This window comes from Leptonychotes weddellii, chromosome 16, assembly GCF_054177405.1.
Source record: "Leptonychotes weddellii isolate Sample4059 chromosome 16, ASM5417740v2, whole genome shotgun sequence".
Lineage (NCBI taxonomy): Eukaryota > Metazoa > Chordata > Mammalia > Carnivora > Phocidae > Leptonychotes > Leptonychotes weddellii.
In genome coordinates, this window is record NC_138384.1 from 18,584,914 (window position 1) to 18,610,542 (window position 25,629).

A 25,629-nucleotide genomic window follows, 5' to 3' on the forward strand; every position below is an offset into this window, starting at 1 on the left:
TGCTTCAGACAACTTTTATTCCTTGGAGACTCAAAGAGTACATGGACCTTTCCAAAAACATAATTTTTGTTTCTTTATTCTTTTCTACAATTGTATATAAATTATAGGTGTTTTTCATGGTTGTAAACATCCATTCCTCTCTCACTGTTCTTCAGTAGACAGGGTCTGAAAGAATGCTTACTTTTTATAAGTTAAAGAGGGCTCACATTTTATTTCCATTTCTCACTTACTGTCTGTCGTATTTCTCAGGCTACAAAGTCTGTGTGTGATGGAATGTGGTTTGTCATACTCAACAGGTAGAAGCCAGATAAATCACAAGTACAACAGTCTGATGATTAGAAATGAAGCTGTCCTGTACCTACTTTGAAAAACTCAGTTTATGCTCCTTTTTTATGTAGAGCTATTTCAAGATGAGTTTTTGACATTGGCTCTGGCAGCTGATAATCTTAAAATAGGAGTTCTCAACTGGATGGCCAAAATCTATGGGATGACGGTAAAATGTTGTTTTCCCATTATATCACAGGAACAGATTTTGAGCCATTTTTGTTTGCGATATCAATGGAAAAGCTGACCCTGAAGGCTAGATAATGTGGTGATCTCTCAAGCTATAAAGTGAAATTATAAATAAATGGTGAAATTTAAAGGTGCTCAGTATCCAAAGACAAAGAAGCTCAAGGCTGTAAAGGGCTTCACAAAGAGGGTGATGAGTGATATCAAATGGTTCAGCAAGTTCCGGGAACATGATGACTGAGAAGAGGACATTAATTTTGGTGAGAAAAGGGTCATTTGTGATCTTTGAAAAAGGAATTTCAAGGTTGTGGTAGGAACAGATAAACAATTGCAAGTGATTGCAGAATGATTGCATACCATCTGTACTCATAGCTTTGCTGAACTCCTGGTAGGATAAGAAATAATTGTATTAGTAGGGCTACTTTGAATTCCAAGGCCAGTGATATATATGGATCTATTCATAAACCTGAACAGAAAACATCTCATAAAGATGGAAGAGGCATCATGGTCAGCCACACCACCATGGCTATGCAATTAAGAATATTGTTTTGAACCTAAAAGCTTGAAAAAACATTAATAGAAATTCTTACAAATTACACATAATTTGTCATTGAGGAGAAGTTCAGCCTTTTCTCAGGGGTATTTTATTCAAGTGCTTAGTATTTCAAGGCACTTTGAATAGATATTATTGAAAACAATGAGCTTGAAAGAAAAGTAGGGATAGAGCAGCCTAAGTATTTATACTGTTCAGGAAATGATGTCCCTGTCTTGTTTTCTCTGTATCTGCCTTTTTCTCTTCCCATTTATCACACGGAGGGAGCTCCGTGTGCCTGTTAGCAGAAACACACAGTTGAGGTTTGAGGGCCCTGGAAATAGCTTTCATGGCTCTGAACACCAAATTCACTACTTCCTAGCCAGCTGACCTTGGGCAAACTTCTAATATCTCTAAGCCTTGGTTTATCGGCACCTGCAAAATGGAATAGCAAGTGTCCTTACTTCATAGAGTGTTGTAAGTTCCTAAATGAGCTAATCTTTGTAAAATGCATACCAGGTTGCATGATACATATTCAGCACCCAGTAACAGTCCCTTGAATTGCATCAAAATTCACAGTAAATCCACACTTGCATGACAAATATAAGTGGTCGAGTAGGAACCATGATAACATTATGTCTTTTTGTGGTTATTAGAATTGGGTCTAATTATTTAGGAAGACAAGGCTAGACCTAGAATTTCTGAGTTACACCTATTCTTTTATTCCGATTCATCCAATCATTTTTTGAATATCCATTTTGTGTCTCTGTGATAGACATTAACTCAACTTTTTGGTACAGAGTGTCCCTCAGACTTCCCAAGCCAAGCTCACTGCGAAGTTATAGTGACCCATAAATGACTTCTCCATGTCTCAGTTTCTTCTGTGAAGTAAGGGTAATAATAGTAGATTCTTCCTAAGATTAGTGTGAAGATGAAATGTTTCTTACATATGAGGTGCTTGGCGAAAGTGCCTAGTCATAGTATTTGTTAAATAAAATCTATTTATTATCACTGTTATTCTTGCTATTATTATTTTAAATGACTAAAATAAAATGACAAGAGCTGGTGAATACATATGCATAAAGTATCAAGCAAATAAATAGGCATAAACAATTCAGGCTCAAACATTTGAGAGACATTTCTCAGGAAATGGTATCTTTGGACCGGGATTTTAATAATGAGAAGCAATTTTCCTGGTACAAAGAGGTATTTTGGGATTAGTAATAGCAAGAGCAAAAGTATGAAGGATAGAAGAGCATGAAAGATTTGGAAGATGGAGACACATTTGATGATATGAAATAATTCTATCATCTTATTAATCCATGATACCTAGCAGACTGTTTGACATAGAGCTGTTGGATGGATGCACGGATGAATGGATGGAGGGGCAGATGGAGGGAAGGAAGGACAGATGGAGGGATGGAGGCAGAGATGAATGGGTAGATGAACGGATGGATGGATGGATGAATTTTACTCTCGCCTCAGCCTCCTTGATGGTTTTGGGGGGCAAGTCTCAGATGACTTTTTCATACCTCAGACTGGGTTAAACATCCCTTCCTAAGGCTTCCTGCACTTTTGCTCAAAAAGACCAAATATAATCGATGAGCAAACTTGATCCTACAACCCTCAAGAGGCAACTGTGTGAAGAGTGTCTTTGAATTTGTGGTAATACTACACACCTCAAGAATCCCATAATGGATCTGGCTGTCAAATTTTAGAGGTTGCCAGAACTAATGGGAGAAGAGAACCCTACTTGCAAAGAGCCTCACCTAAGTGTGTTTTCTACCTTCTGGTAGTCAGCCAAACACTGACAATATAAAACAATGGACTCACATCCCTGTCCTTTGGTGTTGCTTTTAGCCTTAAACTGCCACCTCCATTTACGAAGGCCGTCAAGGAAAGAGCCCTCACTCTGATACATTTTGGAACATAAGCCCTTAATTGCCTGCACAGTGGACAGTGCTAAATGTTGCAGTTGGGTGCATTTTTTTCCCTTCTTGTTTCTTTCCCCTTTTGATCTTTTTAAAACTGCCTGTTGGATGTTTGGTGCCAAGTTAAAAAAAAATCAATAAGCCAAAACATTACAGCAGCAAGTTTAATATAGCTTACCTTCCTGGAACAGGCCTCAGGGAAAGCGAGAAGCATCACGTTAAAACGGTGCTGAGCTCACATCTCGAAAGATGCCTGGGATGGAAGAGACTTGCTCAGCAAGATTTTGATACCTCCAGATGCAAATGAGACAGCCCCTGCAGGACCAGGCTTGGTGTAAGAGCATATTGAGATACTGTGGTGAAATGATTCTCCAGTAAGGTCCGATGGCCATCCTGGGAGTACAAAGATGGCACAGAATGCAAGAAGATCACAACTTCATAGTCACTGGAGGTCTGCTGGAAGGTTAAAGGCAGAACCCATGGCTTGAGTCCTGTGGAGACCTGTCTTGCTACAGAGAACAAACTGTCACAATTTTCCATGCCATTCTTCACTTCATGAGCAATACACTGAGTTTCTGCTTTTCTTTTCTTCTTTTGAAGAAAGGGCCAAATATGTCAATCATTTTGAATAACTAAGAACAATAATGACTCCATTCATCCATTCCCTGCTTCAACAAATGTTCACTGAAGGTCAATATTGTGATCACTTTTACCACTACATGCTGGAGACATAATGGTGAGCAAACACAGCTCCCATGCTGTCTTCACAGGCTCCTGACCTGGTGGGGGAAGACACAAAAATCGGGTGATCATCCAAATCACTGTGAAATTACAACTGTGATATATGCAACAAAGAAGAAGGGTTATGGCCAACACGTGTTCAGTATTTACTCCATCAGGCTCTTAGTAGGCATTATCTTACTTAAATCTCACAACAGCACTTCCATTTGATGTGTTCATCCAAACTGTAAGTCAATATGAAATGTAGCATTCATCCCAGCCAACTTTAGAAGAAAGGAATTTTGAACATAGAAAAAGGCGTAGATATTGCAGACATCATGGACCCTGTTGCCTCCTCATCCCTGTGCTCCTCACAGTAGCTCCGTATCTCAGCAGCAAGGCATGATTCGCTAGTTGTGGACTATGTGCAAACACCTGGGGATGCCACCTCCCACTTCTTGACTGGTCCCTGCCCCCTTGCCCCCCACAGTCTAATGGAGAGGGTACCTGGAGTCCAGTGAAGGAAGCGAACAAAAATGAAGCAAAGAAAACATTACTCTGTTATTCCACCTGAGTCTTTGGGACTCTACTGAATAGAAATTAGATAAGTGTGAATAAAATCCTACAACCATCATGTTTAAAAAACCCAATCACTTAAGCCCATAATCGGTTATTAATTTTTATTAAAAGGGTATGTAGATATTTATTCTGCAACAAGGTATTTACATAGTTTGAAAGGAGAGACACTTTGTAAATAAGAAGCTCCATGACTACACTGATTAGTTGGTCCAGCACTCTGTGCAATGGGTGTTTAACAAGTCATATTATAAATCATCTTCTGAAATGTTAATTAAGTGGTAAAACATTTGCTGAAAGTTAAAAGTTACCAAGGATTTAATTATAACTTTGCGGACACCATTTCCAGTTAATTATATACCCTTCTTATATTCTTGATAAACCACAAAATGCACCCTGTTAATGATCAATTGGTATTAAATTAGCTGGAATTAGTTTTATTAAATCTAAATTAGATTTTTATTTGTGATACAATAAAATAGTGCACCCAGCCCTTGCCACTGTGATTTGGGATATTTCTGTAGAGAGTGATTACCAGATGTCTAATTGGGCAATTAATAGATACAGTTTCCAAATTAACATAATTGGGGGACCTAAAAAGAAAACAAAATGACTATTCAGCCAGCCGACCATCTTTTTCGCATCCTGCCACTCAGTCAGGGATGTCAACCAACCCCTTATTCTTTCAGAAAATTGTGCTTCCCGGGGCTGGCTTCCCACCAAAAAGGGTCGTTATGACCCTTTTTGAAGTGAACAGCTTCAAAGTGCTCCGATGTGGAGACAGCAACTGCCAAGGCCACCCAGACAGGCACCTCTAACAGGCGTTTTTTTTTTTTTTTTTCCAGTGTGTGCTGCACCCATGGGCAAGTACAGCGAGCCTGCATGGGGCTTACAGAACCACGAAGATAACCAGCTAGATAATGGGGTGTTTACACAGCTGACAGGAGTCCAAATGCACAAGCTCATCTCTTTCCAAAAACAATTTGCCAGATGAGTTTAGTTTGATGTTCCAAAGCTTTTTCATTTTACTATTTAATATACCACAGAAGGGATCAAGACTTCACCTCTCCATTTCTACTACCTACTTAAATCCCTTCGTAACTGCTTTCTCAACATGTTCAGTGCATAGTCTGAAAGTTTGTCCTCTGCCATCTGTATTCTTTTAAGAGATGGTCCTGCCCCATACATGTAAGTAGGCTTCGTTCACATCCAAGCTGTAAAAAGGAGCACCAGCTGCTTTGTTCACTCTGGGTACCCAGGCTTCACTTTGATTTTGTTTGTCTAATAGTTTTCTTAAAACTCAGGATACTGTTAGTAACAACAACACACAAAAATTAATAAGCAAACAAAAATTGGTGAGAATTACTGAAAACAAATCGATAAGCTCCTTATATAATACACACACACACACACACACTTATATACATATTTAAAAAAAAGAAAGAGAATTCACACTACTGAGTTACATAAAGTTTATAAAGAGGTAGTGAGGAGTACATCATGTTCCATTTGTACTCATGGCCTCATCATGACACTCTGCTATTCACTTCTTCCAGGGACACTGGTGAAACTGGGCAGGATGGGCTATTACAGTTCAGTGCTGTTTTTATTGCTAGTCCCTTTCTCTTAGCTGCTTCCCAATGGTATGTTGGTCCACCCCATCCCTCACTCATTAAATGGATCTATGTTTTCAATCACTTCTCCCTTTTGGAGCTCATTCATTCATTTAGCAACAGACATAAACTGCCCACTTTGCCCAGCTGTGCACTTAGACATGGGCATACACAGAAGTAGACAGGTTGATCACCATCCCTATTCTCATGGGGTACTGTCTGAGTGGGAGAAACAGACTGAAGGGATAAATATGTATAATTATAAATTACCATAAGTGGTCTACAAGGCAAGAAGAAGTGAGAACTATATGGAAAATAACAAGGAAATCTTTAATTAGGCAGATAAGAAAGGCGTGTTTGAAAACAGGTGATTTAAGTTGAAAGCTGTGTGGAAGAAAGTGTGCTACGGGCAGGAGGAACAAGATTCAAACGAGCCTTGAGGTGGTTATTGAAGAAACTTAAGTGAACCTGAAGAACAGTGTGACTGTGACATGGTGAACAAGGGGGGAGGTGGCATGAGTTGAGAATTGGAAGGGGAGAGGAAGCGGAGAGGAAGGGGCAGACAACAAAGGTGACTCAGGAACATGAAAGGAGCAGCTGGAGAATTTGAAGTTAAGCCATGGAATGACCCGATCTGCTTGGGCTTTGCAATCTTCAATCATGCTATCATGCTGATCGGTGGAGAATGCACAGGAAGAAGGCCAGAGGTGGGAAAGCTGACTGGAAGCTGTTGAAGTTCTCCAGGAGAGATGGCGGCCTGGAGTGAGGTATGGACGGTGGGAGTGGGAGAGGGGGATAATAAGAAAGAACCAAAAGGATGGGCTGGATAAGGGACTGAGGCTAGAGAAAAACTCAAGAAGTCTCCTAGGATCTGGGTTGAGCAACTGAGTTTATTTGCTCACTTAACATGTATTCCTTGGGCACTTAGTATGTGCCCGATTTTGGATGTTAGGAGGGTGGACCTGACAGCAAAGATGTCATGCTCTTGTGAAGTTAACATCCCTTGAGAGGAGAGTTGATAGGCTATTGCAAAGAATTCCTTCTCTTTCCAATCATTCAAAATCTGGTTTTAGGAGTATAGGACTTTTATCAGCTACAATGCTGACACAATTTGCTTTGGCAATGATTATGACTTGCTCTCTTCCAATACAAATTTAGTTTTCTCCAAAATGACTTTGCTTCTCTCCTGCTGGTATGTGAAGGATTTCAGAGACCTCTTTGGCACTGTCATATTACAAATGATGACTAGGTCTAGGGTCACCTCTGTGTGACTGGCATGGCTCCATCAAATAGCCTTCTGTCACTTCCAGCCCAAGCTGCTGAAGCCACATATAAGACTCTTCATTTGGGGCCTTGACGATCTATCATAGAAGGACTTCACAATGGATTCTACATTTTTGTTTTAAATAGTTTCTTTCTAATTATTTCAATGATATGGGCTGCGTATATAAAATCTGGAAAATAAAAAAGGAAATAGAAGTATAATCACTTATGATTCCATTCAAGGTTTTGTAAAGTAGTTTTATAATTCTGATGGCTTCTTTATATGCATATTTCAAGGAAGTTTTGATTCTAAAAAACTTACTTTTGAATTTAACAATAACAAAATTTGTTTTTAAGGTATTTTTCATAGATACGAATTTAATTCTTTGGATATGTAAAGTTATTTTCAGCATATCACTACCATAAGTATCATTTCCAAAAAGGTCTTTATGCATGAACTTCTTGTGTTCATTTTTATGTGTATCCTGGAAGTGGAATTAATGGGTCAAAAGTTAGGAATGTTTTAAAGGCACATGATACATATTGCTAAAATGTTCCTAAAAGGGTTGTGCTAATTAACACTCCCTAGCGAAATGCAGAAAGAAGTTAAGCCAAACTCTTTCAAGCATCATTTTCTCTTCTCTCCTGTCTTTTAAATTTTTAATGTGTGTTAATTAGATGGGTGAAAAACTGCCTCTCATTTTTGCAATTGCCTCTTTTTTAATTTTTATTAGAGAGGTTGAAAATCCTCTCCCCACCCCACAAAGTGCCTGTTAATCATTTCTAATACCTCTTTTGTGAATTGTTTTGTTTATGTCCTTTACTTCTCTATTACGGGGCTTAGTTTTTCATTGGTTTTTCTTTCCTTGTTTATTTACATGAAATCTTTATATATGTGGCATCACAGAATTCTCTTCTCCTTTACTGGCTCTGTCCTTCCTAGCCTCACCCCTGGTGAAGAGGGGTGTGTTTAAATGTCCCAGCACATCAATTTCTATAAAAATGATCAATGTAAGCGAGATATTTTTTTCAATGAATTAATCCACTAGTTAAGAAACTCTAAAAGTCAGAAGTTTATCCCACCAGGAACTGTAGGGAAACACATGCAGTAAGCTCTGCCATTGTTACGGATTCACTATGCCTTCCCAGGATGAGATCCAGGAGGACACTCCATTGCTTTGGAGTGCACTCTCTCCAACACCGATCATGTGAGTGAGGCAGGAAGAATAAGGAAGTTCTAGATATTTGTAGGAGGAACAAAAATAGGGAACTGAGTTTGACACCTGAGAGTCTGTGGAGATTAAGCGACTTTGTGATATACCTGTGATTTGTCATGACCACAAGCATCCTGCTGCTGCTGCTGAACTGTGGCATGCATGTGCACAATGACTGACAATGACCCCTCCACTGGGGGCGCTAGAGGACTCCTAGTAGATGCTGACTCTATATGGAGTATCCACAAGAGAAAAATCACACAGAAGGTAACAGAGCATGCATAATAAATATTATGTAGAGTTCCTAGAAAATCCCTATTTTCAGAACCCCACATGAGTATTTTGTGCCCAAATTATAACCACGCATAAGAATCGGAGCCCCATATCTGCCCTGGGTGACTCAGATTCTCTGAGTTCACCCACACCTCTTCTGGAGTGTGTACTTTCGCTTGGCAATAAAACTTCTTCTGCTATGCTTTACTCTGACTCGTCTTTGAATTCTTTCTTGCATGAAGTCAAGAACCTGCTGGTGGTTGAAGTCTCAGGCACCAAGAACTCCCCCAGCCTCCCATATCAGGAACTGATGGGGTTCAGTCCAGGACTCACATGGAACCAGAGAACTAGAAAAGGGGGGAATGTGGCCTTAGGAACTGCACCTCCCCAAAACCAATAAAAACCAATACAAATGCAAATAAACAAATACCATCAACAAAATGCATAAACTAAGAGCTATTTTCACTTTTAAACACTAAGTCATTTAATGATTGGCTATCAGCAATTAGTGTTTTTTTCCAGAAACAGGTGAAGCTGGAATATCCTTCTAACCACTGTGCCCATAGCAGCTCCTTTTTGTCCGTAATCAAGCAAAGAGGAGTGACTGTTGATTGCTTTTTTCTTTCTGTCTCCAGGAATTCTGCCCTTAGCTGAGTCTAAATTATAGGTGATCTCAGTTGTAAGGATTCCTCTGAATTCCTTTATATACCTATCTATCTATCTGTCAACCTATTGATATATCTTTTGGTTTATCTGTGATAGTTCATTTTATGTGCCAACCTGACTGTGCCATGGAGTATCCAGATATGGGGTTCAACACCATTCTGGATATGTCTGTGAGGGGTTTCTAGATGGGATTAACATTTGAATAAGTAGACTGAGTCAAGCAGATTGACCTTCCTGATGTGGATGGGCCTCATCCAATCCTTGAAAGGCCTAAATAGAACAAAAAGTCTGAGTAAGGGAGAATTCGCTCTCTCGACCTATCTTCAAGCCGTGACATTGGCCTTCTCCAGCCCTTGAATTATACTTTACATCCCAGGTCTCCTAGAATCTCAGGCCTTCAGACTCAGACACCTATTGACAGGTTATTCTGTTTTGCTGATGATCTGTTCATAAAGGTATGTGCTTTGAGTGTGAGTATGTGCCATTTTTGCAATAGGCCAAGGAGTGAACCCTGACTCTTGTAAGGGTAATTGGCTGCTGCAGTGTGGCAGGGCTGGGGTCACTGGACAGAGCCCCCTAATTTTGGGTCCCAACTCCATGGTTACTACGATTCCTACTAAGCCCACCATGTAACTTAAATGTATTGTTCTTCCTGTAAGGTGTAACAGTTTTCTGTTACTGCTATAACACATTATCACAAACACGATGGCTTGAAACAACACAAATTTATTATTGTAGTATTTTATGGGTGATTAAGTCTGACTGGGCTAAAAGCAAGGTATTGATAAGGCAGTGTTCTTCTGGAGGCTTTAGTAAAAAGTCTGTTTCCTTAACTTTTCCAGCTTCTCAAAGTTGCTCACATCCTTTGGCTCATGGCTCTCCTTCTGCATCTTCAAAGACAGCAATGTTACTTTCCTCTGACAATTCCATAGTCACATCTCCCTCCCTCTGACCACAGCCATCCACCTGGATGATCCTGGATGAACTCTCCATCTCAAAGTCCTTAACCACATCTGCAGAGTCCCTTTTGCTATGTAAGGTAACATATTCACAGTTTCCTGGAATTGGGACGTGGACATCTTGGGGGGTAGGAGTGTTTTGTTCTGCCTACCTGTCTTAGTTCAGGCTGCTATAACAAATGCCAGAGACTGGGTGGCTTTTAACAATGGAAATATATTTCTCACAGTACTAGAGGCTGTAAGTCCCAGATCAGGATGCCAGGATGGTCAAGTTCTGTTGAGGGTCCTCTTTCAGGTTGCACATTGCTGATTTCTCCTTATACCCTCACATGATGGAGAGCAGAAAGAGGAGCAGCAAGCTCTCAAGTGGTTCTTAAAAGGACACTAATCCCATACATGAGGGTTCTACCCTCATGACCTCATCCAATCGTAATTACCTCCCCAAAGCCCCAGCTCCCAATACCATCATGCTGTGGGCTGTGGTTTCAATGTATGGATTTTGGAGAGACACAAACACCTGCTCCATAGCCCTACCACAGGAGGTAAACTCCATTAAGAAGGGAAAAAATGCATTCTATATTTAGGGTAGATTCTTGGTGTAAGGTCATCAACTTGTGGTCCTGAGCAAGACTTCTGATCTCCTAAGATGTTACATACTGGAGTATTAAACATGATACAGAAGAAGATGTATAGACTTGATTTAAATGCTTACAGTGAAACTCCTTTCTGTGTGGACTCAGAAGAATGGCCACACCTCCATGATTGGCCTCTCAAAGAATTCTAGACACCACTCCAGTCTTCCTTGGAGTGGGATAATAAGGCTGCCTATGCAAGGTTCCTAGTGTAGTCAGAGTCTCAAAAATATGCAGTCCCTCACTCACCCCAGAGACTTCCATTCTCCTTTGGATTCCCCTGGATGGTAGGCCAGTCTGCTCCCATATTTCTGCATCTTCCCTTTTGCCATCCCCAATTTCTTAGAGAAGGGGTAACATTGAGGACTTTGATTACCCTAGCCCAATGACTAAAATTTGCACACTGAAATCTAGATTTATTTCTGTGCCTGCCTACCCAAAATCTCAAAATTGCCATGTCCGAAATCAAATTCATTGTTCTCCCCATACTACTTACCAAGCCTGGGGCCCTTTGGGGACCTATTGAGACTCTTATTACAGTTAATGGCCCCGGCAGTTACCTTTCTCTCCCATAGGTCACCTGCCTCCTTACTAGTTGCGGAATTCTTCCACTTATTCAACACCCCCCTGGTATGAGCAGCAACCCTCATCTGTTGCCTTTAGTGGCCACCTAAATGGCATCTCCATACTACCTCTCACACCTGTCAACACATTTTCCAGAAAACAGCCGGGATTATTTTTTCAAAATAAGCATCTGGTTGTGTCATCTCCTCTGATCAAAAAAAAATTCAATTCCAGCAGGATCTGGGTCATGCTTGACCTGGGCAAGCCCTGGAGTCACCTTCAGCAAACATCCCTTCACTCAATGCTTTCAGCCATGCAGAATGTTGTGTATAGTTCACCCTGCTAAGATTTTGTTGTCCTTAATGAAGTTTGTGATTGTGTTCTCATGAAGGTGAGGGAATCTGTCCGCTTAGGATTATAGCTTCTGCACATAGCACAGGCATGGCATGCAGAAGCCCTCAAATGTGTTATTATATATTATTTGCCTAATAAATGCATGAAGTCTATAGTTTCAACTGAGGTTGCCCTATATCACCTTCACATATATTACTGTGTATATATTACTGCAAAAGCTTAACAGGTTTCTCTCTCTCTCTCTCCCCACAGGGCCACCAGAATGTGCTCCCAAATGCACAAATCTGATGATGCTAATACTCTCTCTCCCTCCCTCTCTCTCTCCTATATATATATATATATATATATATATATATATATATATATGCAATGAGTATGGTTTTCCGTTACCTACTGAGAGTATCCTAACATCCCTAGACTTCATTCATAGCATTTCCTACCTGATTCCCCTCCTTTCTCCTCCACACATCCATAATGTGGCCAACCTAATCTGGTCACTGTTGCTGGGATTTGATGCTGAAACTTTCAAGCTTACCTTTCCCTCTGCTGCCCTAGTTGCCCTTCTTCCCATCTCTTCGTGTCCTGAGCTTACCCATAGGCTAAGCTCCCAAACCGGCTCTGCTAGTAGTCTGTTTTCATCCTCCCCAGTGATTCATCCTCTCTCCAGCCTGTAAATGCTCACATCTCTCTCCACCACTCACACAGGGCAGCAAGATTGAGCTGTAACATGCACACGTCCCATTCATGCATCTCTTCCAGCCAGGTAATACATGTTCACTGAGCTTCCATAGCTTCCATTATACAGCAGGCACTATGGATATAAGGATGGAGAAACATAATCCCTGCCCTCAAGGAGCTTACACTCTAGTGAGCAATAGATAAGCAAGTAGTAACTGAATGTAGTCTTCAAAGTACTATGATCAGCCCAAATTGTCTATAAACTCTAGAAGAAATAACTCCCTCATATTTTTGACATCCCCTTCACTTACATGTATCTTAGTGAAGAAGCATTGTACAAAAAATAATCAAGCCCTCAGGGGCTTGTGGTAGAAAATGTAACTCTCTCCGTGTCTAAATGCAACAAGATGTAGCAAAGACTATAGCATTTGATAAAGTCCTGCATATTAAGGTATTTCTGCGTCAGGAATAGAGCCAGACCCAGTCCCTGCAGGCCCATCCCATGTCTGTCATTAACAGCCAAATGACTACACTCTTTACTCGGAATAATGAATAGCAATGCTGATTGCCAGTATGACACATGACAGCCAAAACCATTCCGAGAGGCACTTTGCGAATACCGCCTTAATGCAGTGTTGTCTTCATCAAATATTTCTTTATCAATTTCTTATGGTTTAAAAAAAAATGATGTTTGCATAACTGCCCCTAAGGAGAGGTGTTAGCCGTGGCAGCTTTATTATGCCTTTGTCCAAGTCAACCATGATGACCCAGATCCTGCTGGAATCATTTTTAGAGAAATAACCCAAAAATACGATCAACAAATTAGATCATATATATGCATTTAAAAATATTAAATGATTTTTACAAGGCAAAAATGAGAAAAATTGCAGCAAATGTGAGAGGTTAGACAGTATCCTCATTTCTTGTATTTTCTAAATATATGCCTCCTTGGCTTAGAGTCTCCTGTTTCATCTACCTAGACCGCTCTCTCCACACTGTTTCCGAGGCAGGCACATGGCGTCCTCAGCTCGTGCCCCCACCATGACCACACCACACTTCTCAAGCTCCTTATAGACTGTACTGAACTATCTTGTGAACTCAAAACAGGCAACGGTCAGGTCCCTTCTTTCTCTATGTCCCTGCAACATGCTGTAGGTGTGTGTCTAATGAAGGAAGAGTTCATTCCAGTTGGTTGGAAAACTAATAATTAAGTGGTAAAAGGAGAGAAGATATCAATACTCTCCACAATAGATAACACAATTTCACAGTAAACATTGGAAACACAATATTTAAAGTTATTAATAAAAATGATGATGAAAACAAACTTATCACTACTAAATAAACATGGTCTTAGAATGATAATGCCAGATGCTATAGAACTCATGGTGAAACTGGGATGGATCACCACTGCACTTAAGCACGATGATGCATATAGTTTTATTTATGCTAGGAAAGCACTTGGAGATGAATTAGTAAATCATGGCATATAAATCCAATAGAACATTCCACAACAATTAATGATAGTTTTGAAGACTATTCTAACATGAAACTGTTTGTGAAACTGTATATTCCATAATACACAAGAGTTGCAAAGAAGACAGAAACAGTTTGATTTTGGATATCACACTATGGGTGAATTTTTAATATGTTTTATGTTTATTAGTGTGTTGTACCACTTTAAGAGCATAAAAATTGATCATCTCTTTCAGGGCTATGTTCTAAAGTTCCATATTAAAATACAACATGATCTCTAGCAATTTCATTTCTGCACGGTATGGTGACTCAACACATTTTTTTTTAATTTTGAAAATATCCCTTTCACCTTCTCACATAAATACTGTATGTATGTGGTTATGAATCTGTGTGGTTGTGACTAGTTTATTGTATTTACGTAAAGAAGAAAAAGTTACAGGTAGATTCCAATAAAGATGGGAGATTGAAGATATACATATATTTTCTCTCCTCAAAATCCAATTAAAATGACAATAAAGGGTTTCTTTAAAAGGCATAAATAAGAAACAGAGAATGAAAGATGGGGCAACATCCACAAAATTTTGTAAACTGGAAAGCAGGTACTTAAGTAGTAATTGGCTTGATCGTACTGAGAAAAGTGAATCAAGCTGGTAATAGGGAAATTTGAGAAGTAACCCAGTTTAGACCATAGAACCCTCATATGGATCAGGATTAGACAGCACATTTGAAAGTGAAGGTGAAGATAATAGTTTTAAGGAGCAGGACCACTGCTAAATGTGTGCCTGAGAAACAGCTGGATTTTCAGATTGCTTCCCCCACCCTGCTGACCAACTTTTTCTCCTCTGTACCAGCCTAAGACTAGAGTTTTATTCTCTATTGAATATAAAGCAAAGGTTCTGCTTTGCAAAATAAGAAACCCTATAAAATGAATGTGTATATTTGCCTTTTTTTCCAATGCAAATTTTTTTATTTAAATTCAATTAGCCACCATATAGTACATCATTAGTTTCAGATGTAGTGTTCAATAATTCATCAGTTGCCTATAACACCCAGTGCTCATCACATCACGTGCCCTCCTTAATGCCCATCACCCAATTACCCCATCCCCTCACCCACCTCCCTTCCAGCAACCCTCAGTTTGTTTCCTATAGTTAAGAGACTCTAATGGTTTTTCTCCCTCTCTGGTGACTTTCCATTCAGTTTTCCCTCCCTTCCTCTATGGTCCTCTGCACTGTTTCTTATATTCCACATATGAGTGAAACTATATGATAATTGTCTTTCTCTGGTTGACTTATTTCACTCAGCATTATACCCCCCAGTTCCATCCATGGCGATGTAAATGGTAGGTATTCAACCTTTCTGATGGCTGAGTAATATTCCATGGTATATATGAACCACATTTTATTTATATATTCACCTTTTAGAGCCACCAAACAATGCCTGGGGTGAAAGACTGAAAGGTGAGTTGGAGCCAGAAGGCAGGAAAACCAGTTAGCCAACTTGTAAAAACTGGGTAGGAGGTCCTTTGGATAGGGAAGCGCTGGGGAGATATTTTTTGGGGAACAGAAATTACAGGCCTTAGTAAGTGATTGGTTGCAGGGGTGGGGCAGAGAGGAATAAGTCAAGGAAAATTCCCAGAGCACTGGGTGACTTCTATATGGTCTCTTCCTTTCTCTCTTTCCTTCCCCCTAATTATTTTAATTGTCTCAATATTTTTATGATAAATCCTGGTAGCTCAAAACTTTGGAAAGGAAGTGGAAAAAGCCTGCCTCAGCAATCATTTCACCAACCTTCTTCTACTCCAAACTCCATAGCAGGAGTGAATTTTAAGGAAACTAGGGAGAGAGTAGACTACCATTTTGGGTGAGGTGCTTTTAAACCAGGTGGTAGCAACTTAGGATTTCATTTATTGAATATGTAAATGCAAAGTGATTGCTTTTTCTGTGCACATTAACCACTTCTACTATGTGCTATCTGGAGCAACGATTCCATTTGTCTTTGCTATATAAGTCATTTGGAGAATAACAACTCACCCTAGCAACAAACCTGTCCTCAGTATAATTCTCCATCCAAGTTGTTGATAATTCTTGGGTAATATTGTTGGAGAACAGGGCACAGGGAGAGAGAAAGATCAAGTGAATTCTTGCTTCACCTAATCTGGGCAGCCCTTCTTTTAAGTGGCATTTACTGGTATTTGACAGTAGAATGAAGCACATTTTAATGTCATGTAACCTTTTAAAAAACACCATTGCTTATATTTTTTATGTCTTTCCTGTAATTGTAGAAGGAATCAAGAAATGAAGAGATTGACCTTAACAATGGTTGAGTATGGCACCTAGACTCAGTTTATCCATTACAAAGATAACAAGCCTCATTACTGTGGCCAGTTCCTGAAAGCCACATGCAATTGAGCCTTAAAAAAAAAATCCCTTTTCATTATGGCTAGGGAACAACTGCAGAATATCTGCATGGCTAATGCTGCCACATCTTTTTTTTAGGAGAACAGCTGGTAGCTCGATGGCTTTTTTCCCTTAAAACAAAAAAAAAGTGCCTCTTGCTCTGAAGTTTTAGCAGAAAGCTGCTGCTTCATCGAGTCATGTCACATATTTTATGGTGCTAAACTTTGCTGTAGGAGTTGAGAAACAAAAATGAAAGAAAATTGATGCACTATATGAATTGGTGGCAGTGAACAGAAAGTAATGGGTGGGCATAAAATGCAGCATCCACTGAGAGTGAAGGGTGCACAGTCCCCGTTGACATTCGGAACTTGAACATTAGAACAATTTCAGATGCCTGGAGGAACAATAATGCTCAGCACAGGGTTTATCGGTGGTGGTATGATGTGATCATGGGTTTCTGGTGCAATTTCAGGGGAATGCAGTGTGGAAGAGAATGAACTCAGATGAAAAGGCTTTGACTCTGAAAGAAGATCAGAAATGATGTGACAGATTCCTTAGAAATGAGAAACAAAAGTCACTATGATACTTTCCACATGGTCACAGGCATGAATGCAATAATATGCACCTGTCTTTAATACATAAGAAGAGAAATAACTCTGTCCCATGATTTTATTAAAAGGGAGACAGTACATCTGAGTAATTAATAAAAAAGTATTAATATAATTTATATATAAAGAATATTTATAAATAATTAAGAAAGAACATCCTATGATACATAAAGAAATGACAGAAATACTGAACATTACACAAGAAGAAATCCACCTAGTGAATAAACATTTAAAAGGTTTAGCCTGAGTAATAAACAAAGAGTGGTAAGTAGAACAACTATGAGGTATCATTTTGTATCCTTTATTTTGATAGAAAATGCTAACACAAAAGGTGCATTGGAATGGTCCTGCTTTTATACAGCTGATGGCAATAAATTTTTATAAATCTCTTTCTTGGAAGGAATTTGTCAAGAGCTATAAATACATTCCTATGTGGTAATCAACACCGGGGATCTTTCCTGGGTTTTATAATCCAAAATGCAGGAGAAGGTGTATGAATGGAAATTGCTAATTTGTGTGTGTGTGTGTGTATTTAAAGTTGGAGGCAGCCTTAATATCCAACACAGAACAGGTTAGATAAATGGTGACATATCCATTGCCTAGATGAATTACTGAACATTCTAATGATGACAACTTTGTAGCAACATGAAAAGTATTTATAATATCCAATTAGGTGGAAAATAAATAAGAAGAATATTTAATAGGAACTATACAGCTAACATTTATATAGTATTCTTTATTGTCAGCCACTTTATTAAGCACTTTGCATTGACTATCCTACTGAATCTTCGTAACAGCCCCATGAGGTCAACATCCCATTTACGGACAAGGGAACTTTGACTTAGAGGGGTTAAGTTACTTGCCTAAGGTGACAGAGGGAGAAGTAGACTGAGGTATTCTAGTCTTAGCTCTGGAGTTCTTAACCAATACTCCCCATCACCCTTTCTGTGAGAACAGAAGAAAGCACTGGACAAGAACATGAAGAAATTAAAATAAGCATATTCAACTGGTGGGATTGTCACTCAAATTTCTTAGATATTAGATTTTCATTCTGGCAATACAAATCATTCTTTAAAATCCATATTTCTGATGAAAAGCAGATGGAATCAAATTACTGCACTAAATGGATGTAATGAAGGGGAATGGCACCTTGGTCTCATTCATTCTTCCCCAAGTGCTGGGGAAAAAGAAGCTCTAGCCATCGGCCTCAACCGTATGTTATAGTGGAGAAGGATGTGCCAGCTAATTACCCTACTGCAGGGATCTCAATCCCAGCACTATGACATTTTGAACTGGAAATTTCTTTGTTGTGGGGGTGTCCTGTCCCGGGATTTGTAGGATGCCTAGCAGCATGCCAGCTTCTATCCATCAAATATCAGTAGCACACTCCCTCCAATTTGTGACAACCAAAAATGTTTCCAGACATTGTCAAATGTCTCCTTGGGGGCAAAACCATCTTTGATTGAGAAGCACTGCCTGAGGTATTCATTTCCTTTCATTTGGTCTCCTTGGTCTCCACATGGCCTTTTGATATTAATATGGTTATCTAGGGTGGTTTTTCTACTGAAAAGAGGACCTCCAACCAGCTAACACAAGGATCACCCTAGGACAATGATATTTCTATTTCTCAAAGAATGCTGACCACTAACATTTATATGGATCAGTTAGCCTATTGAAAATTTCTCACTTTTGGGGTGCCTGGGTGGCTCAGTCGTTAAACATCTGCCTTCAGCTCAGGTCCTGATCCCAGAGCCCTGGGATCGAGCCCTGCATTGGGCTCCCTGCTCCACGGGAAGCCTGCTTCTCCCTCTCCCTCTCCCCCTGCTTGTGATCCTGCTCTCACTGTGTCTTTCTGTCAAATAAATAAATAAAATCTTAAAAAAAAAAAAAAGAAAATTTCTCACTTTTAAGTTCATTCTCCAAGGACAGCATGGGACACTACCCAGCACTTAGAGCCTGACATCTAGTAGACCCTGTTTTCACATTTACTAGGTGGGAGTAACCTTGCCTCTTTGAACCTCAATTTTATGATCTTGAAATGGGGATAATAATAATAATAGCTGGTTTGAAGAGTTGTAAGATTAGAAAAGAAAGCATACAAAATCATAAGAAATTTTAGGGTAATCCCAATGAGCTTACAAGGTACAGTGGGAGGGATACAGAGACAAATATAAAGGCAGTTCTGGGTGAGAGGATCTGAGGATTTCCCTGCTCCAGATTAGCTTTTCCCAGCAGATGTTTCCTTAGATAGTTCCTAGTACCTCTCTCAGCATTACATTCATCATGGTTTAAGTGATTTTCCATCAAGACTCTAGGTTATGAGGGCAAGGACTAGGTCATTGCAATATATATCTCTAGTATCTGGCGCAATGTCTGGCTTACATTAGGCATTCAAAAGGCAATTTTTAAAATAATCAAGTGAATAAATAACGGTGGAATGTACAGAGTGTGATGAAAAGAGAAAAGAGGGGGGAGTAATTAACTCTGCCTAAATCAGGGGCAGAAAGGCAGGCAAGAAAATTTGGCTACATTTGTGTTGGGTCTTGAAAGATGAGCAGAGTTTCTCCAGGCAGAACTAAATATAAAGGATGTTCTAGGCAACAGATAGTACATGAAATGGCTGGGCTGTGAGAAGTCTGTGTCCCATCTTAAATGGTTTGGAATTCAACCTGAAAACCACAGAGGAGCTCATTGAGAGGTTTAAACGTAGAACTGTCACTCTCAAATTCATAAATGTTACCATGCATTCTCTGATGATATTTTTATAAAGCTTTTTTAAATATAGAAAAGATTAAGCATATATAAGAGTAGGAGGAACAATATAATGAACCTCCATGTATCCATCACTTAGTTTCAAAATACATTAGCTCATAGCAATCTTTACTTCATTTATATCCCTACTGACCTTCCCTGCCTGGCTAATTCTGAAGCAAATTCCAGACAACAATTTATTTCATATGTAAATATCTCATTATGTATCTCTAAAAGAAAAGAACTATGACTTCAGCACAACTATATCATTATCAAACTCCTCTCCCCTCCTCTCCCTCTCCTTCTCTCTCTCTGCCATTCCCTAACCTATTTCTTCTTCCATTTTTGCCTCTTTCTCCAATTCTCCAATTTATTTGTTGAAGAAAACAAATCCTTTGTCTTACAGAATTTCCCACATCCTAGATTTTCTTGATTCTATCTCCATGATGTCATTGAACATGTTACTCTGTTTCTTCCATTGTCTCTAAGTTGGAAGTTTGATCCAGAGGCTTGATTAGATTCAGGCATGATTTTGTTTTTTCAAGACAACTTCACAGGTAGTGTGTAAGCCATTGGGAGGTTCTTAATGTCTGATTATCTCTCTTTCTGTGATATTAACAACCCATTAATGATCATTTCTTGGATGTATTATTTCATTAGGGGTAAAAATTGCTAGCACTGCATCATTCCATATTCACGTATTAATGGAAATATTGTACAAAGAGAAATTGTTCCTTATAGACTCCATTACCCTGAGATACAGTTTATACAGGAAAGGCTTTATTCCTTTCCTTTATTTACCAGTACTCAGAATAAATCAACTGGTTCCCTAACACCATCCAAAAGTAATCAAAGTGTAGTGTGTCTTAAATATAATTATGGCCTCATGGATGAACTCAAGTGTATTTGATATATTTCATTCCATTGCTATTATTACCCTTATTATCTTACTGCCTTTTACCAGTGAACTCAATTTGACTCCTGAGTTCTTTTGCCATGACAGATTGACTAGAAGCCTTTGAGAGCTCCCTTGTTCTGTGGTGTGATAAGATGATTCAGACTTCATCTTGTACCAAGAACCTTCTTGGTTTTTTGTGTGTTTTTTGTTTTTTTTTTTTAAATGGAAAATAGTACTTAGAGACCATACTCTGTATACCTAAAGTCCTCATTGCTATTGAGTTGACCATTGTTTCTACTTCTTTGAAAATAACAGAACTAAGATATACATTGCTTTACAGGTGAAATACACTATGGATTTTAACTTAGGACTATAAAGTTTTGGTTTTTTTTTTTAAGATTTTATTTATTTGAGAGAGAGAGAATGAGAGAGAGTACATGAGAGGGGGGAGGGTCAGAGGGAGAAGCAGACTCCCCGCCGAGCAGGGAGCCTGATGCGGGACTCGATCCAGGGACTCCAGGATCATGACCTGAGCTGAAGGCAGCCGCTTAACCAACTGAGCCACGCAGGCGCCCCAAAGTTTTGGGTTTTTTTTAAAAGATTTTATTTATTTATTTATTTGAGAGAGAGAGAGCAAGAGTCGGGGGGGCAGAGGGAGAGGGATAAGCAGACTCCCCATTGAGCAGGGAGCCAGACTTGGGGCTCTATACCAGGACCCTGGGATCATGAACTGAAGGCAGCTCATAACATACTGAGCCACCCAGGCGCCCCCAAAGTTTTTACTTAATTTCTTTAATAGTGTATCTTTATCTCCTTACTCTTACGTTGAAACTCCTGGTTCCCAGTATCACTATACACTTAATTTTCCCACGATATGCAACAGTCTCATAATAATGATACCAACATTACCACAAAATAAGATTACCAAAAAGAATTGAAGATTTTTTGGAATTAACTTTGTATATCTTATTAGAGATGTACAATTAAACCACTGTGTTTTAAAGTTATTGAAATCATTCCTGTCTGTGCTAACATCAACAACTTAATACACCATTAATTTATTTTACTTTTCATATCACTTTTAGAAAGTCCTTTCTAAGAGTTAATTTTGTTTCATAATTATTAAGATAGTGATATGTTTCCCGAGTCAAGCCTATACAGTAAGTCATGTTCAATCCAGAATTTAGATTTATCACTGTCCCTTCTCCCCTTCTGCAGCTTTTACAAAAAAAAATCAAATTATGTGTGTATCTGTGTATTTGTATCTCTTCCTTTTCTTATATACTACGGACCTTTTTGTCACTTTCCTTTTTCACTTGAAAGTACATTTTATATATCGTATATTTCTCATATTGGCATTACACCCGCATTATATGGATATATGTTAGTGTTCAAAGTCCAATCTTTATGGCAATTTCCCCCCATCCTTTGCTATTATAAATAGTGCTGCAAGAATTGGTCTTTTGCCTATTTCTTTTATTTTTTTGTCTGTGTATCTTAGAGCGGAGTTGCTGGGTCAAAGTTAAATGGCTAAGTAATTCGGCTAGCTATTGTCAAGTTCTCCTGCATACCAGTTACACATTGTTGCATTTCCTCCAACAATGCAGGAGAATGCCTATTTCTCCATAGAGCTGCCAATAGACAATGTTATCACTTGGATCTTTGCCAGCCTGATAGGTGAGAAAAAGTATTTCATTGTGGTTTTAATCTGCATTTCTGTGCTCAAGGTTAAGGATCTTTTCACATATTTATGGGATTTTGCATTTCTTTTTTTTGTGTGTGAATTGCCTGATTATATTTCTTGCCCATATTACTATAGAATTGTTATTTTTATTCTCTATTTTTAGAAGATTATTTCTCTATAAGGGATATTAATCCCACTTGTGTGATTTCAGGTACAAAAATCTTTTTCTAATTTGTCATTTGATCTGTGACTATCTTTTAAAACGGAAATCCATACATGCGTTTGCAATTTCGAAGCCAGGTTTGTATTATAGATTTCATATTGATGTGGTGTTGAAAGGCTACATAAAGTAGTCTTCTTAAATCCTTGAAAAATAAGTATTCCCCAAAGAGGTTATTGCATCACACGGAGCCAGATAAATTATTTAAAACATTATTTGATTTCTACCACTTCTACCATTATTTCTACCACTTGTAAGGTATTTCTAAGACAGAATGCATAGAAAAAGCAGAATTTCATGATTCCCCAACCACAATTTTGTATGGATACCATAAAAAATATGGTGATTTACAATCTATGTTATTTGCATGTCTTTTAAATCATTAACATTTAAAACATCTGGAAAACGACTTTTGGTAACTAACCTTTTAAAAATGAACAGTCTATTTACCCATGTGTTTCAAAGGTCTTGGCACATCACAATACTTCAAAAATGTTTAAAGATAGAGCATAAAAGGGAAAAAATAAAGAGGAAAGGAAGAAAGAATAAATAAATGGAGAGTGAACAGGAACCAGAGTCAGACCCATTTTTTCATGAAACATGACATTTCCCACCAAGATACCTGTAGCAAAGAATTCTCTAAATCCTTTCCCTAAGAAAACAGCATCACACACAAAGTCCACAGCGAAGATATCCCTAATAAGATACTGTATCAAAATAAATATTTATGCTGGTGGTGTCTACAATTTCAGGACACAGGGAGGAATCACTGCTTTTTAAATTGGAGTGGATATGGATTTGAGATTGGACACAGCCATCTGTTCTTGAGAAAGTGTGTCTCCCATTGTCTGTCAAGGACTCTGGCAGTGGATTAATTATGAGAAGGACCTTGCGGAACCTGGGAAGGTGAAAGGAAGGACAACCAATGATTCATCGAAGCTTTGCTCATGTGAGTTATAGAAGAATATTATGCAGGTCGAACAGTTATAAGTGGACAGAAAGAGCTGAATTTTAAAGAGCATTAAATCTGAAAGAGACAGACTTACAAATTCCACGTAAAGTAGAAATCTATATAGATAAGACATATATAGGAATATACTTTAGTATGTAAATGAATACATAGATAGATGCAGTGAATTCCTCTTTAAAAAATCTAGCAGAAAGTTATAATATTAGAGCTCAGAGGATAGAGAAAGGAATAAATAATATTTATTGGGTAATACCATATGCAAAATATTTTGCAAGCTTGATCTTATTTCATGCCTTCCAAAGATCCTATGAGGGTTAGCCCATTTTATAGCTGAAGACACAAAGGCTCCAAGCAGTTAAATAATTTTCCAAAGTTTACCTAGAAGTTAGGAAGCTAGAACCTAAAGCTGAGTCTTCAGCTTTTCATTATTTTTTTCCACTATACCTGCTGACTTTAAAATATATTGATGGTTTCCCACACTACTGCAATGGATTTGTGACTCAAACCCATTAGTTCTCAACAAAGAGCCACAAGACACTAAGAATCCAGACCAAGTTCTATTTTTCATTAAGTGGAGTTATGAGAATAAACAAGAAATATTGCTAACGTAAAATACAATGCACTCTTCTGCTCAGGAATGAGTTAGAAATCCAAGGAAAAACCAAACCGAGCCACAACTAATAACTAGATATTTTTTTGGCCAAAGCAACGATAGAAGGATTACTTAGTATTGATGCTCTTATTCATGGCGTTGAGGCAGAGCCTAGAGAAGTCTTGGATCTTTTATTGGAATAGTACATAATTATCCTGTAAGAGGCAGATCTCTTTTGTTTGTAAGAAAAACTACTTGGGTTACCTTATCATTGACTCTGTAAGGATCTTGGAAGTATGATCTCAATATAATTGTGAAATGAAGATGTAATTTGAGGACACTCCATTATGTTGTAAAGTTTCCCTCTACATTACTCAAAGTATTTTGTGAACAGTAACTAAGTTATTTAATAATTGACAGAAATCCTGTCTCCATCTATTCTCCAACAAATTACCCTATCCAATATTTTAAAAATCTTTGGACATAGATTAAACTAATAAAAATATTTTGAACAGAAAAACTGAGTACTCCACACATGTTTTTAGATCTTTTCAAAGACTAGATCTGAGGTACAATTTTTGAGGGGATAAAAATACATCATAAGTCTAATTCTGGATTGCAAGGTTTTTACTTGACCTCTTCAATCTTGTGTCTTCATGTTTTTTCTTTCACAATGAAAATCCTGCTTGCTGACATAACTAACATTATTCCTCATTTATTTTTCCATAATACTTAACAGTGTGCATGAGAATTACAACTCCATCTTTATATTACTTGATTTTTTTAAAAACAGTAGCACAGTTCTGATCCTCAAAAGTAAGAGAATCCTACCCAGGTGTTTGTGGATAGTGTTTAGAATTTGGACTCAGGGGACCCATGTGGGGTTCCAGGCTCTCTACCACTTGCTCACTGGCTGAAGTCACTTAACCTCTGTGAACATTAGTGTTGTTACTTTCAGAATCATACCAGCCACACGCGTTTGTGTGGATTAAACAGTATCTTTCAAGTAAAAGCCGTTAGAGTGGATGTTAAGTTAGTGTAGATGCTGTTGGTGAAAAGATGCATTTGTCTAGAAGTCTTTCTACAAACTGTATTTCTTTAAAAATGAGTGACTTAACCCTAAGCTTTACAAAGGTAACTTGGTTCAAAGCTTCATGAGGGTGGACACTGTTTCTTTTTTGCTCACCCAGTAATCACAGTGCCTGGGACATTGCCTGGCATAGCACAGGATCTCAAAGTCATAGCTTTTGAGTAAGGAGAGATGTTAATTAATCAATCAATACGTCAGTCAGTCATCAGGTATTGACTGAGGGCATATAATGCACATGTGTGTGGAGCAGAAGGGAAATATGTGGCTGCTTTATTATTCTATTGAAAGCTCTGTGAGAACAGCTACCAGTCCAACTGTCTCCGTTCTATCACTGTAGTTCTGTAGTATTGAAAGCAGTTTCTCTTCAGTAAATATAGATACAGAGTGAGTGATTCCTATCATGTGTATGTGACAGCAGTAGGGAGAATGTGGATTCACATTAAAACTTTAAGAACCACT

The 25,629-nt window shown here is 38.6% G+C and overlaps 1 long non-coding RNA gene across 1 annotated transcript in view; it reads right to left on the reverse strand.

Annotated features, from left to right (window-relative positions):
• LOC115944757 (uncharacterized) overlaps window positions 1–25,629 on the reverse strand; it is a 285,960-nt gene that overhangs the window by 16,795 nt on the left and 243,536 nt on the right. The window contains exon 4 of the long non-coding RNA XR_014140836.1: window positions 3,152–3,752. This is a non-coding gene — a long non-coding RNA (uncharacterized LOC115944757). The remainder of the gene's footprint in view (window positions 1–3,151; window positions 3,753–25,629) is intronic.